Below are 16,831 nucleotides of genomic sequence, written 5' to 3' on the forward strand. Positions count from 1 at the left end.
GTATATAGAAACTTCCCATTGTTCCAACACTTGTAAATATCCTTGTTATAGATCCTTTGCATGGTCTAATCATTGTGACACAAGAAGCTGGGGCCCATAGTCTTTCCCAAATGTTTCTGAGGTTGCTCAGAGGATTCAACCACTACTTTGTGGGTATAGTCTGCCATCTACAGTCCACAGGTGGTCTTTGCATGCTTACTTTCATGGCAGTTTCAAAATGAGATTTAAATGCAAATAATGTTTTAGTGTCTCTTGTGAAGGAATGGAATAGCACATCTGGGTTTCTTATCCACAATCTGATGATCTGACTCCCTCATTCAAAACATTATACCTAGCTAAAACTCTGTCCAAATTCCCTTAATATTGGGCCAGATTTTGGGTATCACTGATCTGAAGAAAAAAATATCGGGGAGTGAGTTATATTAGTGTAATTCTGGGATAGCTTACATGGTTTGAGGTTTGTACGTTTAGTTTACACACTTAGAGTTTCAATTAAGGTTCCCAGCTGTTGGCGGAAAAAGAAAAAAAAACTCTTTTCTTCGTGTAGACTTAAATTCTGTGGTCAGAAATGCAGAAGGAAAGGTAGAAAAAAAAAGTAGATCAAGTCTTTGCAATTTTATTTCTCTTTTCGTGAAACCTTCTGCCACCCATTTCCTCACCAGATTCTTTTATTATCAAGATTCAGGCCTCAACTCAAACGTCACCTCTGAGAGAGGATTCCTCTGACCAATTGGGTAAAGCGGCTACTCTGCCCTTCTCATCCCCATTACTTTCTAGCCCATTACCCTGATTTTATTTCTTTATATCACTTAGCACTAACTTAAACTAATCTGATTCAGTCATACATCTATATATTTATTGTCTTTATTTCTTCCCCCTCACCACTAGAGCAAGGGCCTTTTTTTGTTCACTACCACATCCCCAGTGCTTAGAACAGAGCCTGACCCATAATGAGTGCTTTAAAAACACTGGTTGAAAAAAAATTAATAGACGCAGTTATTTGGTGACACTAGCCATCTAGAGATTTGGTTTGGTCTGGTTAGAAAAGTCTACAACATCATGAATGCTCACCTCAAGCATCTCTGAACTGTGGGGAACTCCTGAAACCATAGCAGTGGACTGGGAAGAGTTTTCTGAGCAGCCCATCCTGGGAGTTTTGGAGAGCACTGTTTTAATTGCTGGAGGAAAATAGCTTTTAAAAGCAAATTCGAGATTGTGATCTGATAAAAAAAAAATGTTAATGTAAGATTCAAAAACTTGGACTCTGATCCCTAGATTTAGGAGGAGCTCTAACAATAATTATCCCCAGAGTTCCAGTTTCAGGTAAGAAGCAGTAAGCATGCTTCACACCTTTTCTCACACTGAATATAATTCCAAACCCTGGACAGAAGGCAAGAACAAGTATTTGAAGACTCTGAAAAGTAAATAACAGCAACCAAATTTTGTAGTAGCATTAATCTAAATCCATACATATCAATCATAACATGAATGTACATGATCTGAACATATTAATTTTAAAATAGGAATTTTCCCTAAGCTCACCAAGCAGTATACATTTTATGTATACAAGTTATATGTAAAAAACTTCTTTTATATGTCAGACTTCAATAAAGTGAGATTTTTTTAAAAAATGAAATTGTCAAAATGGATTTTTAAAAACCATAACCCAACTCTATGCTATTTACAAGAAACACAACTCAAAGATAATACACTTTGATTAAAAGTGTGGGTGTGTGCCTATAGTCCCAGTTACTTGAGAGGCTGAGGCAGGAGGATCACTTGAGCCCAGGAGTTCGAGGCTGCAGTAGGCTATGACTACTGTACTCCAGCTTGGACAACAGGGCGAAATTCCATCTGTTAAAGATAAATAAATAAGACCGAGGTACGAGGATCTGGTGTTCCAACCCAGCAGGAAAATGCGGACTTTGACTGAAGAGGAGACCCATGTCATGCTTAAGAAGATTGGGAAATACATCAGGTAGACTCTTCAGCTGCTGGTGTACCAACCCAATGGCACCTATTGTTTCTGGCTGCACAATGACCAGGTGTACTATGTGAGGGAAATTATGAAGCTGGATGCCAATATCTCCGGGGACAAGCTGGCGTCACTGGGGACCTGCTTCAGAAAATTCACTAAGACCCACAAGTTTTGGTTCACGTCACAGCCCTGAATTACCTTGCACCTTATGCCAACTATAAAGTGTGGATAAAGCCTGGTACGGAGCAGTCCTTCCTCTTTGGGAACCATGTATTGAAATATGGTCTGGGTCGAATCACTGAAAATACTTCTCAGTACTGGGGAGTGGTGGTGTACTCCATGGCAGACATCCCTTTGGGTTTTGGGGTGGCAGCAAAATCTACACAAGACTGAAAAATGTAGACCCCGTGGTGATTGTGGTACTTCACCAAGCTGACATTGGAGAATATACGCAGCATGAAGAGGCACTGACTTAAAACGAAGTCATTGCAAGGACAGACAGCTGTGTGGAAGGGCCGAGCTTTGTTTCCTGTGTTTGTGTAGACTCCACCAGCATGCTGAATTTTGTCAACACTATGGCCTCTTCAGGGACATCTTAGTTTACTGTACTCTCTATCACTGACAGATGCAGGCCGGATTCTTATTATGTACAGAGATGGCTCAAAAATGGGGTTTCAGATTTTTGCATTTGTGATGAAATAGAATATTCTGTTTCAAAAAAATTTAAAATAAATAAATAAGAGGATGGGAAATATACACATTCTCAATAGGAAAGCAAACATGTCTTCCATATGAAGCAAGTAGTACACTATTCATTTGTGTATTCATTCATCAAATATTTACTGAAAATATATGAGGTTCAAGACATGATGCTGAACATTTTTATGTGACTCATAATCTTAAAAGTCATATTTAAGAGTGAATTATGTTAGTCAGGAGACCAGATGATAGTACCTGAATCAGAGTAGATAGGTAGAAATTGTAAAAATTAACAAATAAAATTAAAAAACCAAAAAACCTACAATCCAATACTTGAGATAGTTTTTGATCTATAAAGGCAAAATTTCCGCATGTGCATCAAGATTGTCAGGCAAATTCATTAAGTGGAAATAAAATGGAGAGCGCAAAATCAGTTGAATAAACGAAATAATTGTATTCTTTATTCAGTTATACATCCTTCTTTTAAATAAGCATGTTTAACAAAATTGAGGCAGCAAATACAGTAATTGGTCCACCACTGTCACATGGAAAATAGTATTACAATTACAAGAGAAGTTAAGACAACGTTAGAATCCTCATTGATGGGGAGTATTATGTGTATCTGCTACTCTGTTTTTGGTTAAATAGGTATACTTTTCTTTAAAGTAGGTTTTTGTTGTTTTTTTGGTTTTGTTTGTTTGTTTTGTTTTTTTACCATTTCTACCCCTCCCAGTCCAATCCAGTTACCATCATCTGGGGTCCTGACTAATGCACTCTTAAATATGTCTTTTAAGATTATGAGTTACGGCCGGGCGCGGTGGCTCACACCTGTAATCCCAGCACTTTGGGAGGTCGAGGTGGGCAGATCACGAGGTCAGGAGATAGAGACCATCCTGGTGAACACGGTGAAACCCCGTCTCTACTAAAAATACAAAAAAATTAGTCGGGCTTGGTGGTGGGCGCCTGTAGTCCTAGCTTCTCAGGAGGCTGAGGCAGGGGAATGGCATGAACCTGGGAGGCGACAGAGCTTGCAGTGAGCGGAGATCACGCCACTGCACTCCAGCCTGAGAGACAGAGCGAGACTCCGTCTCAAAAAAAAAAAAAAAAGATTATGAGTTACTATCTAAAAATGTGAAGAATATTATACGTTAAACTTAGTAAATTTTGAATAAATATTTGATGAACGAATGCATAAATGAATGACCTGATACTTGTTTGATATGAGATACATGTTTGCTTTTCTGTTGGGACTTAGAGATTCCAGAAACATTAAGTTGGATATTGCTACAGTCCTAGGAGAATAATGGGAAACTCTTTCAAAGCACTTACCATGTGTCAGAGACTGTTCTAAGTGCTTCATAAATATTTACTGCTCTAGTCTTAACAAACATATTAAAAAGCTTTTATTACTAACCCCATTTTTAGACAAGGAAACTGAGGCACAAAGGGTTTTAATACCTTGCTTAAATTCTGCTTTCTTTTTTTTTTTGAGACAGAGTCTCACTCAGTCGCCCAGGCTGGAGTGCGGTGGCGCAATCTCAGCTCACTGCAAGCTCCGCCTCCCGGGTTCATGCCATTCTCCTACCTCAGCCTTCGGAGTAGCTGGGACTACAGGTGCCTGCCAATACACCCGGTTAATTTTTCTTTTTTTTGTATTTTTAGTAGAGACGGGGTTTCACCGTGTTCGCCATGATGGTCTCAATCTCCTGACCTCATGATCCACCCATCTCGGCCTCCCAAAGTGCTGGAATTACAGGCGTGAGCCACTGTGCCTGGCCAAATTCTTTCTTAAACAACTAGTAAATGACAGACATGGGATTCAATGTAATGTAGTCTAGTTCCAAAGTTCCCACTCTAAACTGCTACTGAGTTTGTATTCCAGTAGGTCTCTAAGTTGAATGTGCATCAGAATCACATTTAACTTGTTAAAACAGATTTCTGGGCCCTATCCACAGACACTCTGATTCAGTTGGTCTAGGGTATATTATGAGATTTTGCTGATCTAACAAGTTCCCAGGTGATGCTGATTCTTTTGGTCCAAGGTGCTGAAGTATACTTGAGAAGAAATCAAATTGCTACTGTGGACATGTCTTCTGTCTAATCCACTCTGACTGAAGACAGAGGTTCCTGATCCTGACTGGATATTACTCAAACTTCATATGCACACTGAGATGTGAGAGCCTAGCATATTTCGGTAAACTAAAGTATGATTCCATATTCTTTCTCCCTACTATTTGATCTTACAAGGTATTTTCTTCCTTGTAATAACAAAGTCATGCCTAGATCCTGATCCTTACCCCCAAATAAAATGATACTATTGATATGGTTTGGTTGTGTCCCCACCCAAACCCTCACGTTGAATTTTAATAGCCATAATCTCCATAATCCCCACGTGTCAAGGGAGGGACCAGGTACAGGTAATTGAATTGCGGGGACGGTTTCCTCCATGCTGTTCTCGTGATAGTGAGTGAGTTCTCATCAGATCTGATGGTTTTATAAGCGTTTGGTAGCTCTTTCTGTGTTCATTCTCCTTCCTGCTGCCTTGTGAAGAAGGTGCCTTGCTTCCCCTTTGCCTTCTGCCATGATTGTAAGTTTCCTGAGGCCTCCCCAGTCATGCTAAGCTGCGAATCAATTAAACCTCTTTCCTTTTTAAATTACCCAGTTTTGGGCAGTTCTTTATAGCAGTGTGAAAACGGACTAATACAACTATGAAACCACTGAGACTTTCTGTTGATTTGTTACTCACCCGTTCAATTTTACCTAAGCTACGCAGCAACTAGAAAATGATAAATTCTGATAAATATTTCTTACTGTTTTATTTCGTTCGAGATCAAAAATTTTGGTACTATGGAAAAGCACAGTGAAATTAAGAAACATTTTTTGGAATGCCACCACAAAATACTAATTGTGGTAGATTCCAATATAGTGTTTCTCATCAGTTTTTGATTCATGATTTTTGTAAAAAAAAAAAAAAAATTGGACAAGTTACATTAAAGGACCTCAGCAAATAGTGTTTGAAAAGACTCACTGGAGATAAGGGTGAGCTGGCCTGAAGCTTCCCTGTGTTAGACTAAGACCCCTTTACAAATTGAGTCATTCAGGATATGACTGTGCCAAGAGGCCTGTTTCCAGAAGACACTGATCAACAAAAGCCCAAGCTTCCTTAATGTGACATTATTAATTTGCTGCTTGTTAAGGAGATAAGAATTATGCTGATTGTAACTAGTTATGCTTTCAGCCATGAAAAATTTCTCCTCTGCTCAGTGCTCAGATTATCGTCATTAGTCTGATCAAAAATTTTGGAGATATGCAGGTTCAAACTAAGATGTGTCTAGTGCCTGGATTGTTTTATTAACATAAGCACCCAAAGTGGGCTCTTGCTTTACCTAATTTAGCTATCTATAGTGATTAACTTTATCATCAAAATTCCATTTTGTGCTGTGACAACTAGAAAGTACTGTACAAATTCTTCTGACATGCTGGTCAATATCAGCTTTGAACTATAAACCAGAACACTGCTCATGGCAGCATGAAGGTTACAAAGCAGTGAGTCTTTTCCTTTCTAAATAGGCTGCTTTATAAAGAGAATAATTGTACTGAGCAGATAGCAATGTAGGACAGAGTAGGAAGAGAAGAGAGTCATCAGTCTAGGAAGTGAAGGGCTGGGAGAAAGATAATTATCTACTTATTTATTTTTATGAATTTTGGTTTTAAACTGTTACTATTGGAGAATTAACCAATTCTCATTCTGGCTACTTCAGACTTTCTGATGCCAGAAAAGTGTGGAATAGGGAGAAAACACCTCCTTCTTTTGTTTAGAAATAGAAATGTTGTATTGGTTTGTTTTCTTTGTCCTTTTTATCAGCAGAGCCAGTGTGCCGCTATTGTTTGATGGCCTAACAAAAATGAAATCAAGGCTTTCATTAAACAGTCTGCCAAATGTTGAATCGACAGCCCAGCTTCTGCAACAGCTTGCTTTAATGACCCTAGACAGCTTCTATTTGAATCATATACTGGGTCACAAGGAGGAAATAGGGATAACAGAAAGCAGGATGGGACAGAAACTAAATTAGTGCTTTGAAGGCTATTTGGACTGCTGTCATATCAGTTCCTCAGGGAAGCAGAATTATTTATTAGCTTCCTACTACATGCGTTTTGTAGTTATTTCATGTGTTATGGTAAAAATTGATGTTTTGTAAAAACTCCATCCTTCTAATACAACAGAGTATATTTAACTAGTCTAAACAAATCTTTTTATGATCTTCATAATTTATCTGGGAATTTTGATTTATTGATTCTTAAAACTGTGATGACCCTATCTTACCAGTGCAGTCAAAGTTTTTATGCAAATCAGATAAGCAGCTTCTCTTCAGAGGCTTGAGTCTCCGGTATTACATGGTTCACTCTGGCCCCTCAACAGGCAGAACTGAAATTTACCACTCACAGTCTGAGTTGCTAGAGACCTGAGTGAGATCTCAGGACTATGAGTTAACAGGAATGATCTGTAATAATGATTGTAGTATTCCTAGCTGGCCACTGGTGAACCAAGCAGAGGCAGTCAGACTTTCTTTTGGACAGCCAACTCACTACCCCATTCCACCTGCTTTGTTGTACTGGATTCGCCATTTCCAGGAAACCTTCAGTGGAAGAAATATTCAAGAGCATATCCTGAAGGAGAGCAACAAGGAATATTTGGTTCCCCTTCTCAATGAGAACCACTCTAATAACCTAACATTGTGTAATCGAAATGCCACTGAAGTCAGCAGACTCTTAAGAACGACATTAATTGGGTTGTTGTTTTAATAAATGTTGGCTGAGAGATGGCCTGACTATGTAGAAAGCCTCTTTACCTGTTGATGGCTGAATGCCTTTGGTCATTTTCTATACAAAAGTTCCCTTGAGTAAAGTTGGGTAGGATGATAAAAGTGATGCAAAAAAAAAAAAAAAAAAAAATTAAAGCTGAAGGAGAAAATAAAAACAGGTATATTAAACATTTTTGGAGATAAAACTAGAAATCCCTGCCCATGTTTTGTATAGGTCATCATCACTGCTAACAGCCCAGGTAGTAATAAATCCACCTGCTCCCTTCTTAAAACATTGAGAGAGTGTTCCCATTGTTGAGCTAGGTTTTTCCTTTTCCTAAAACATCTTTTAAAAAATGGAAGAGGAAGCACGTGAGTTAAGGGGTAAAGCTAAGGGAAACAAAGGAAAGAGCCAATGGCTTCCAGGACCTGATTTCTTAATCTACCTGCTGTCATGTAGAGTTGTGTTCATGTCAACTGGTTATGTAATAAATTAAACACCAAGATACAACCGTTTTACTTAAAAAAAAAAAAACAAAAAAAACAAACTATGAAAATCCCCTCTTTAATCTACCAACTTCAATGCTACGCAGTTTAATTTCAGTTGATTTTAGATTATTTTGCAGTTTTACTTCCCCTTTGTCATTTATTTGCTTTCACTAGAAATAGACTATTTTCTCTCCATTTCTTTTACTCCTAATTTAGCCTACAGATGGGCTAGAACTGAGGAAGACTGCAGATGTGGGCAAGTCATATTTTCTGTTATTTAAAATGTTGTACTCATAGACATGATGTTTTCGAGGAGACAGTTTATCTGTAGGACAGATTTTAATAAAAATATAGTATTATAAAATTATAAGAATGAAACACAAGTTGTAAGCCATGCTATTCTGAGAAAATGCTCTATGAACAAAGTGTGAAAGAATTGCACTGTCTTTCCTTCATTTGAAAATCTCTAATATAAGTGTTTAGTAGAATGATAACCAGAAGTGACTCCTGAATGACTAAGGAAAGAGGAAGTCATGGCCACTAGAGTGTATGTACTAAATGAAATGTAGTGATTTGCAGCATGGACTTTGAAATCCAAAAGACCCGGTTTGAAAAGCACTACTGCTTTCTAGTGATATGAGGTGTGGAAAACTCAACAACCTCTTTAAAGTCTCCATAAAATGGGGATAATAACAGTGTCTTCCTGTGTGTTATGAAAATAAAATGAGGTGATGCATTAAAGTCCTTAGTAGAGTGCCCAGCACAAAGTAGCTGTTCAATAAATGATATATATGAGATAGGATGATATATGACATATGACATTTCTTTAAAAATTGGCCCCAAATTAACCAGAACTTTGGATTAACTAGGATATCTTTTCCTTGGTTATATGAAATAGTATAGAAAACCTTAATAAGAAATAGTGTATTTTCTTGGAAAGTGTTCAATAAAAAGAATTTTCCACTTTCACTTGTTTTAGAGCTAAGGCACCGTGAAACCATTGTCTATTTGAGTTTTTCACTGTGTGTCAAGGACATTTTTGCTAAACCTGGGTTTGTTTATGTTTTAGAATCAATTTGGTTGCTGACAGATATTTAAATTCGAAAATAAATGCTATTTCATTTTCATATTTGAAAACAATCTTAAATTATATGTTTAACATATATAAACACAGAAATATCTTATGGCAAACATAGTTTTCTAATAGTTACATATTGCTTATAGTCTGAGTGTTTGCAACCCCCAAAAATTTGTAGGTTGAAATCCTACCCTGCAAGGTGATGGTATTGGGAGGTAGGGCCTTTGGGTAGATTAATGCCTTTGTAAAAGAGGCCTGAGACAGATCCCTTACCCACTCCATGATGTGAGGACGCTGCCACACACCACCTACCAACGAGAAAGAGAGTTCACACCAAACACCAAATCTGCTAGCACCTTGGACTTCCCAGCCTCCAGAACTGGAAGAAATACATTCTGGGCTTTATTATTATTATTGAGACAGGGTCTCACTCTGTCACTCAAACTGGAGTGCAGTGGCACAGTCACAGCCCACTGCAGTGTCAATATCCCAGACTCAAGTGATCCTCCTATCTCAGCTTCCTGAGTAGCTGGAACCACAGGTTGTTTTTTTTTTCCATGCCCAGATTTTTTTTTTTTTTTTGGTAGAGACAGGGTCTCACTATGTTGCCCAGGCTGGTCTCAAACTCCTTGACTCAAGTGATCTACCTGCCTCGCCTCCCAAAGTGTTGGACTATAGGCGCAAGCCACCTCACCCAATCGCCCAGCAAATTCTGTTGCTTGTAAGTTGCAAGTTTATGGTATTTTGTTACAACAGCCCAAATGAACTAACACATGGTTTTCCAGTAATCAATATTTACACACTGACATATAGGTTAAAGAAATCTATATTAAAGAAAGTATACACCTTCTTCAATTATGCAGAAAAAAAAGGATAAGAAGGTAATTACATTTAATGATCTGGTATATTTTTAAATAGTTCCTTAATCCAATCTACTCATATAATTTTTGAAAGACTCTGCTTTCAGATCATAAAGGGGAAGCTGATATAACTAAGCCTATAAATAAGACTACATGTTGGAAAATCCTGAGAGTGGAAATGATCATGAATCTCAGGAAAAATATAACTACAACATTTCTAAATAACTATTAACATATACATTTTTTCTCCAGTGGAAATTCTCACTATTTATCACCTTTGTAATTCCCCCAAGACTATCTGTGACCTCCATATGTACATATCCTTTTCCTCCACCCACTGATAGTAATAATAACCAAGACACAGTTTATGTTGTAGTCACGACATAAAATCTTAAAATTCCCAGAGGAAGGACCAAAAGAAGATCTCAGTCAGTTTATTCCATTTACTCACAGAGTATCATTTGACTTATAAATAAAAACAGCAGTCAGTGATTGCTCTTAGATAATGCTGGGCCATGGAACCAAGTGGATTTGGGTTCAAATTCTAACTCTGGCACTTACTTGACTATGAGGCTTTGGACAAATCCCATTAGCTCTCTGAACTTTGGGGAGCATCTTCAACTGTACAGATGGGGTTAGCAACAGGTAACAACAGGCTGTTCTAACAGAGCAGGGTGCGTGGTAAACTTTCAATGTCCAGTAAAGAAAGCCCTCTCTTATAACTCTCCTTTGATCTCTCAGGCCTATCTTCAATTCCTGTTTTCATCATAGTTATATAAAGCCTCCCGTTCCATATTTTCACAGATTTTTTTTTAATCTCTCCAATTCAGAGTTGGCTAGAGGTCCTCAATTCTATACTCATGAAATTAGTGAAGGAAACACAAAGTTCTAATTTCTCCACCATGATTATTATTTTGATGCTTTTAATAAAAACATTAATTAGCAAATCCTTTTCAAGTTTATTTCATCTTGATGGTCCTTGCTTTGCTGGTGCCCTAAATGCTTACTTAATACAATGCTGCTCCAAATATTGCATTATCTGCTTCTAGAATTACAGAGGAAGAAAACAAAGGGTATATAAGGAAGGGAGAAAGTTAACACTTACGGAGAATCAGTGGTGCTTGCTAAACGATCCATAAACGTTATTTTCCTTCTGCCCTTCATTCTTGGTTTTTACAATCTGGGGAAGTATTAATTCACTCCCTATTATTAGATAAATAATTGGTACATTTAGACTGTCTCTCTCTCCCTTATCCCATTTTTTAGAGTTTATGAGTTTTATTTTTCTATTATATATATTTATAATATTAAATAATATTGGTTCATCAATATTAGATAGCATAGCATCTCTTCATTCTTATATAATATCAAAACAACTGTTGTTGACATGTATTATTACCTTCATCTCATTGATAAAGAAATTGAGGCTCAAAAGTTAAGTGGCTAATAAAGTAGAACTGGGATTTGACCATTTGTAAGGTAGAGCAAAGAGAGAAAAAAATATGTTCCCTAGTAAGTAAATACATTGTCAGAAGACAGTTATAAACAAGAAAAAAAGTAATACCTTACTTGCTGTAACTAAACCTCTGTTTCTTTCTAGTATAGTACACTATTTTCTTTTTGTTCTACTTTAAACATTTATTATTTGGGTAGCATTTAGAGATTCCAGTATGTGCTGTACTCTGGTGAGGAGATTCAAAGGAATATCAAACAAAATCACACTTTGTTCTGTAAAGCTCATTAATGTGGCTATTTTTATTGGTAGCCTCTTACTATATTTTGCTGAAATAGTAATACTCTATTAATTTCTTTTTATTTGCATGAATAACACAGTGACACTCAATAGCCCAGCCCTTAGCAAATATAACATCATTGAGCAATGAATTCAGAAATGAGGCAGATGCCCAGAGACAAGCAGCTCTAGCCATCACAACTATGCTCTGGGCACAAAAAAAAAAAACATAAAGGGTGGGGAAAAAAGGAAACCTACTAGCTGAATCTGGTAGCCCACACCAACAGAGTCTGCTTATGTTTCATCGGCCAGACTTTTGTCATCTCTGATATGGTCAGCCCATTTGAGAGGAGGTTGACGATGTAGTACTTGTAGGTGGCACATTGCCACCTTCAACTTGTAAGGAAGAAGAGGAAAATGATATTGGGTAGGCAATAGTATTTACTCTGGAAATATATAGGGTTTCTAATACTTAACACGTTCAAACCATACTTTTTTAAAAATTTTACTTTAAGTTCTGGGATACATGCGCTGACGGTTATAGACTTTTTTTAAAAAAGCCTTTTTTTAAACAAAATTTTAGTTTAAGTGCTGGGATACATGTGCTGAATGTGCAGCTTTCTTGCATAGGTATACATGTGCCATGGTGGTTTGCTGCACCTATCAACCCGTCATCTAGGTTTTAAGCTCTGCATGCATTAGGTATTTGTCCTAATGCTCTCCCTGCCCTTTCCCCCAACCCCCTAATAGGCCCCGGTGGGTGATGTTCCCCTCCCTGTGTCTATGTGTTCTCATTTTTCAACTCACACTTATGAGTGAGAACACGTGGTATTTTGTTTTCTGTTCCTGTGTTAGTTTTCTGGGGATGATGGTTTCCAGCTTCATCCACATGCCTGCAAAGGACATGACCTCATTCTTTTTTTATGGCTGCATAGTATTCCATGGTATATATGTGCCACATTTTCTTTATGCAGTCTATCATTGATGGGCATTTGGGTTGGTTCCAGGTCTTTGCTATTATAAATAGTGCTGCAATAAACATATGTGTGCATGTGTCTCTACAGTAGTATGAGTTATAATCCTTCAGCTCTCAAAGTTTGTCTGACAGGCAGATTAGGAATAGACCCAAAGTAACTTTAACATATACAGTGACTAGAATATGTGCGTTTCTTTTATATTAGTGAGATTTTTTTCAAATTGGCTTTGTTAGTATGTGCCTTTTATTTTGGTTTACATTGATTTACTCTTTTTTTTCTCAGAATTCACATATAGATTTGAGAACCAACAACTTTACAAGCTAATCAGTTGAACTTGAAATACTATTTCTTTTATGTTTTATTTTCCTTTATGCTAAGTAGGTGGCTGCCACCTCATTTACTGTTGCTAACAAGAAGAAAAAAAATAATCTTTTCATTGACAAAATTAACTTTTACATGGAAATAACAGTCATATAATCTTTATATGCTCAAAGTCAGCAATAATTTGGGTAATTAAGTTTTATGTTCTCCGATGAGCATAATTTGAGTAAGTTATTATCCAAGATTAATGAATAGATATCCTTTCTTTCTATGTGGTTGCAATGAGCTTTAACAAAATTAGTGGGAAGAAAAAGTTTTTGTTGCACCTAATTAACTCACCTTGATTTAGGCGTGAATGAGTCATTGTCATTCTAAGAACTTCTTCATGGTCAAGTTTTGGATCATCAATTTTCAAATATATTGTGACTGTCGAAATTCCATGCATCTAAGTCTTTTTTGCATTGTTAACATTCACATATGAATTGAGCAAGTCAACTCTGTGTTCTCTATAATAAATAAAATGAACTATTTAATGATTTTTCATGATAGGAGTATTCAAATATGGTTGTCAAGAATGAAAACTTGAACTTTCCCCGTTCTGCTAATAATACAGAATGTCTGCTTATCTATCTTACTTAAAAGAAAAAAAAGTGTAATCAACACTTTTTTTTTTTTTTTGAGACGGAGTTTCACTCTCGTTGCCCAGGCTGGAGTGCAGTGGCACAATCTCTGCGAACTCTGCCTCCCAGGTTCAAGTTATTCTCCTGCCTCAGCATCTCAAGTAGCTGGGGACTACAGGTGTGCACCACCAGGCCCGCCTAATTTTTGTATATTTAGTAAAGATGGGGTTTCACCATGTTGGCCAGGCTGGTCTTCTTATCTGACATTCTGTATTATTAACATCTGGTTAGTCCTCTGATGATAAGAACTACAGCAAACTTGTTTCATTTAAAAACTCAAGGACAAGGATTACATAAACAAGCTGAAGACCCTAATATTAACTATAGTGTGTGCTCAGTAATGAACTTCTTTACATGTTATTATCTGTATTATCTGCATCTGGTTAGTCCTCTGATAAGAACTACAGCAAACCTGTTTCATTTAAAAACTGAAGGACAAGGATTACATAAACAAGCTGGAGACCCTGATATTAACTATAGTATGTGGTTAGTAATGAAGTGCTCTACATAAGTTATTTAACTCCTGAAAATGTCTCTCAAGGTAGGTATCAATATCTGAAGTTTACAGAAGAGGGAACTAAGACAAAGAGGATAACGAACTTGCCTGTGAGTTTTTTAAACTACATTATATTTCCTTCAAGTGCTGATGACTAAAAATGTCTGAATATAATAATTTCATAGCAGACTGGAAATCTTGTTCACTTCAAAACCCTTTATGGAAAAAACCACATAAGGCTCTTGAGTTTTCTCAAATCTGATAATACAAGAAGTATTTGAATTAATTAGTAAGAACACCTGAATTAGAAAACCCTCAGCAGTGTATATATCGTAAAAGAGCAGCTGTGGTTAAATTTAATAAGGAAAAGAACACAGGCCTTTTTCTTAACCAGTTAAAATTTCAATAATAGTTTAAAATTGTTAGACCACAGAATAAGTATTTTCTTTTCCCTCCTCATCCATCTTTGAAAATATAATCAACTCTAGATAATTTCCTGTAAGTAAATGAAAGCATGTGTTTGTTAGTAAAATATTATAAATTCAAAATCCTTTATATATGAACACAATTATACTATTTAAAAATATATTTTCATTCACATTAATAATAAAACTAGAGTGCCTGGGGTAGGATTAAGTGAGCTGGGGAAGCCAGGCTATCATTTACAAAAAAAAAAAAAAAAATTGTGGAACATATATATATGCAGATACATATGTATATATGTCAAGAAATTCTCATGTCATAATTTGTCATATGTTGTAAATAATTTCAAGTCTATACAATTACAGTAAAGTATAGAGAAACACAGAAAACCAAATACGTGTGGCCACATAAATCTTGAGAAAAACCACTAAGGACAACCAACCAACCAATCACATAACAAATTAAAATGAAGTCCAGTAGAAGATTCTGTGGAGGCTTCAAGCTCACCAACTCAACTTAGGTGTTTTCTGACACTTACTGTTTGCTTGCACAAGATTTTCTAATAGGAGTACTGTCCAAGAGAAATATAATGGGAGCCATATATTTAAGTTTACATTTACTAGTAGCTACATTTCTTAAAAGAAACAAGTGAAATTAATTTTAATAACATTTTATTTAACTGAATATACAGCCATAATATTATCATTTCCACATGTGACGAAGAGTCTTTGCTCAGGCAAATTTTAATCAGGCTTCTGAACCTTTCCTTAGGCCCCTCCATGTGCTTTCTTGAGAAGTCTACTCTGCAAAAGAACCCAGCTAAGTCAGTTTAGCCAAAATTCCCTTGACAAATTCCCTTGATATGTGATCAGACTCCTCATCTTTCATCTTCCCCCATCTTTCATCACTCTGGCCTGTCTTTAGCAAGAATTCTGTTACATAGGTTTAGCCAGGATCCCCACTCACCCCCGATGTTTTCTCTAAGTAATTTTCCATCCACTGACCCCCACACACTGTTCCTTGGAGATAAACGCATACTTGCCCATGTTGTTTTCTGACTTGAGCCCAGTCTCCCTTACTGCAAGCCCCTGTTGCAGTGGCTCCTCTACCTATTGTGATGGTCATAAACTGAATAAAATATTTTTTGTGGGGAGCAGGGGGTACAGGATCTTGCTCTGTTGCCCAGGCAGGAGTGCAGTGGCACAATTATAGCTCACTGTAACCTCAAACTCCTGGGCTCAAGAGATCCTCCCACCTCAGCGTCCTGAGTAACTAGCACTACAGGGGCATGCCCCCATGCCCAGATAATTCTTTTATTTTATTTATTTATTTTTTTTGTAGCAATGAGGTACCACTACGTTGCATAGGCTGGTCTCAAACTCCTGGCCTCAAGTGATCCTGCTGACTTGGCCTCCCAAAGCCTTGGGATTACAGGTGCGAGCCATCATGCTCAGCCTATTACCAAGCTTTAACAAGTATCATTAAATAATACTTTTTTTTTTTTTGAGCTGGAGTTTCACTCTTGTTGCCCAGGCTGGAGTGCAGTGGCATGATCTCCACTCACTGCAACCTCCGCCTCCCAGGTTCAAGTGATTCTCCTGCCTCAGCGTCCCGAGTAGCTGGGACTACAGGTGTGCACCACCAGGCCCGCCTAATTTTTGTATATTTAGTAGAGATGGGGTTTCACCATGTTGGCCAGGCTGAACTCCTGACATCAGGTGATCCACCTGTCTCGGCCTCCCAAAGTGCTGGGATTACAGGCGTGAGCCACTGTGCCCGGCCTAAATATTTTTTCTTTAACACATGTAATCAATATAAAAATTGCTAATGCAACATTTTACATTTTTTCATAATAATTTTAATTTTTATTCTGTGTTCAGTAGCCACATGGGGCTAGTGGCTACTGTACTGAAAACATAGTTCAAGCGTTGTTGAGTGGTATGAGTTCTTAAGGATTTATTTTGGATCTAGGCATTGATATAATTCGGAAGGTCAATTTAGCAGCAATAGGAATTAGATAAGCAAGTATTTGACTTTCTTGTGGGCGCTCTTAAGTCTTAGATCACGCCAGCCTTGTATGCTAACTTTGGAGACTGATAAAGGCTATTGGTGTCTAAAAGGCTGTGAAATGTATTTTTTTAAGAAGCTGTGAAATATTGTAAGTGTATGATTGTAAATTTGTAATATGATTGTAAGTGTATGATTGTAAATATTATAATATGTATGATTGTAAATTTGATACATCTGCACTATGAAAGTGTCAGAAAGGCTAGTGCAAACTTCAATTTTGAATAAA

General features: G+C 37.1%; 1 pseudogene; it reads left to right on the top strand.

The window, feature by feature from the left end:
• The first annotated feature begins 1,916 nt into the window (after nt 1–1,916).
• Nucleotides 1,917–2,454, top strand: LOC111539427 (annotated as a pseudogene).
• Nucleotides 2,455–16,831: the final 14,377 nt, after the last annotated feature.

This window comes from Piliocolobus tephrosceles, chromosome 2, assembly GCF_002776525.5.
Source record: "Piliocolobus tephrosceles isolate RC106 chromosome 2, ASM277652v3, whole genome shotgun sequence".
Classification (NCBI taxonomy): Eukaryota; Metazoa; Chordata; class Mammalia; order Primates; family Cercopithecidae; genus Piliocolobus; species Piliocolobus tephrosceles.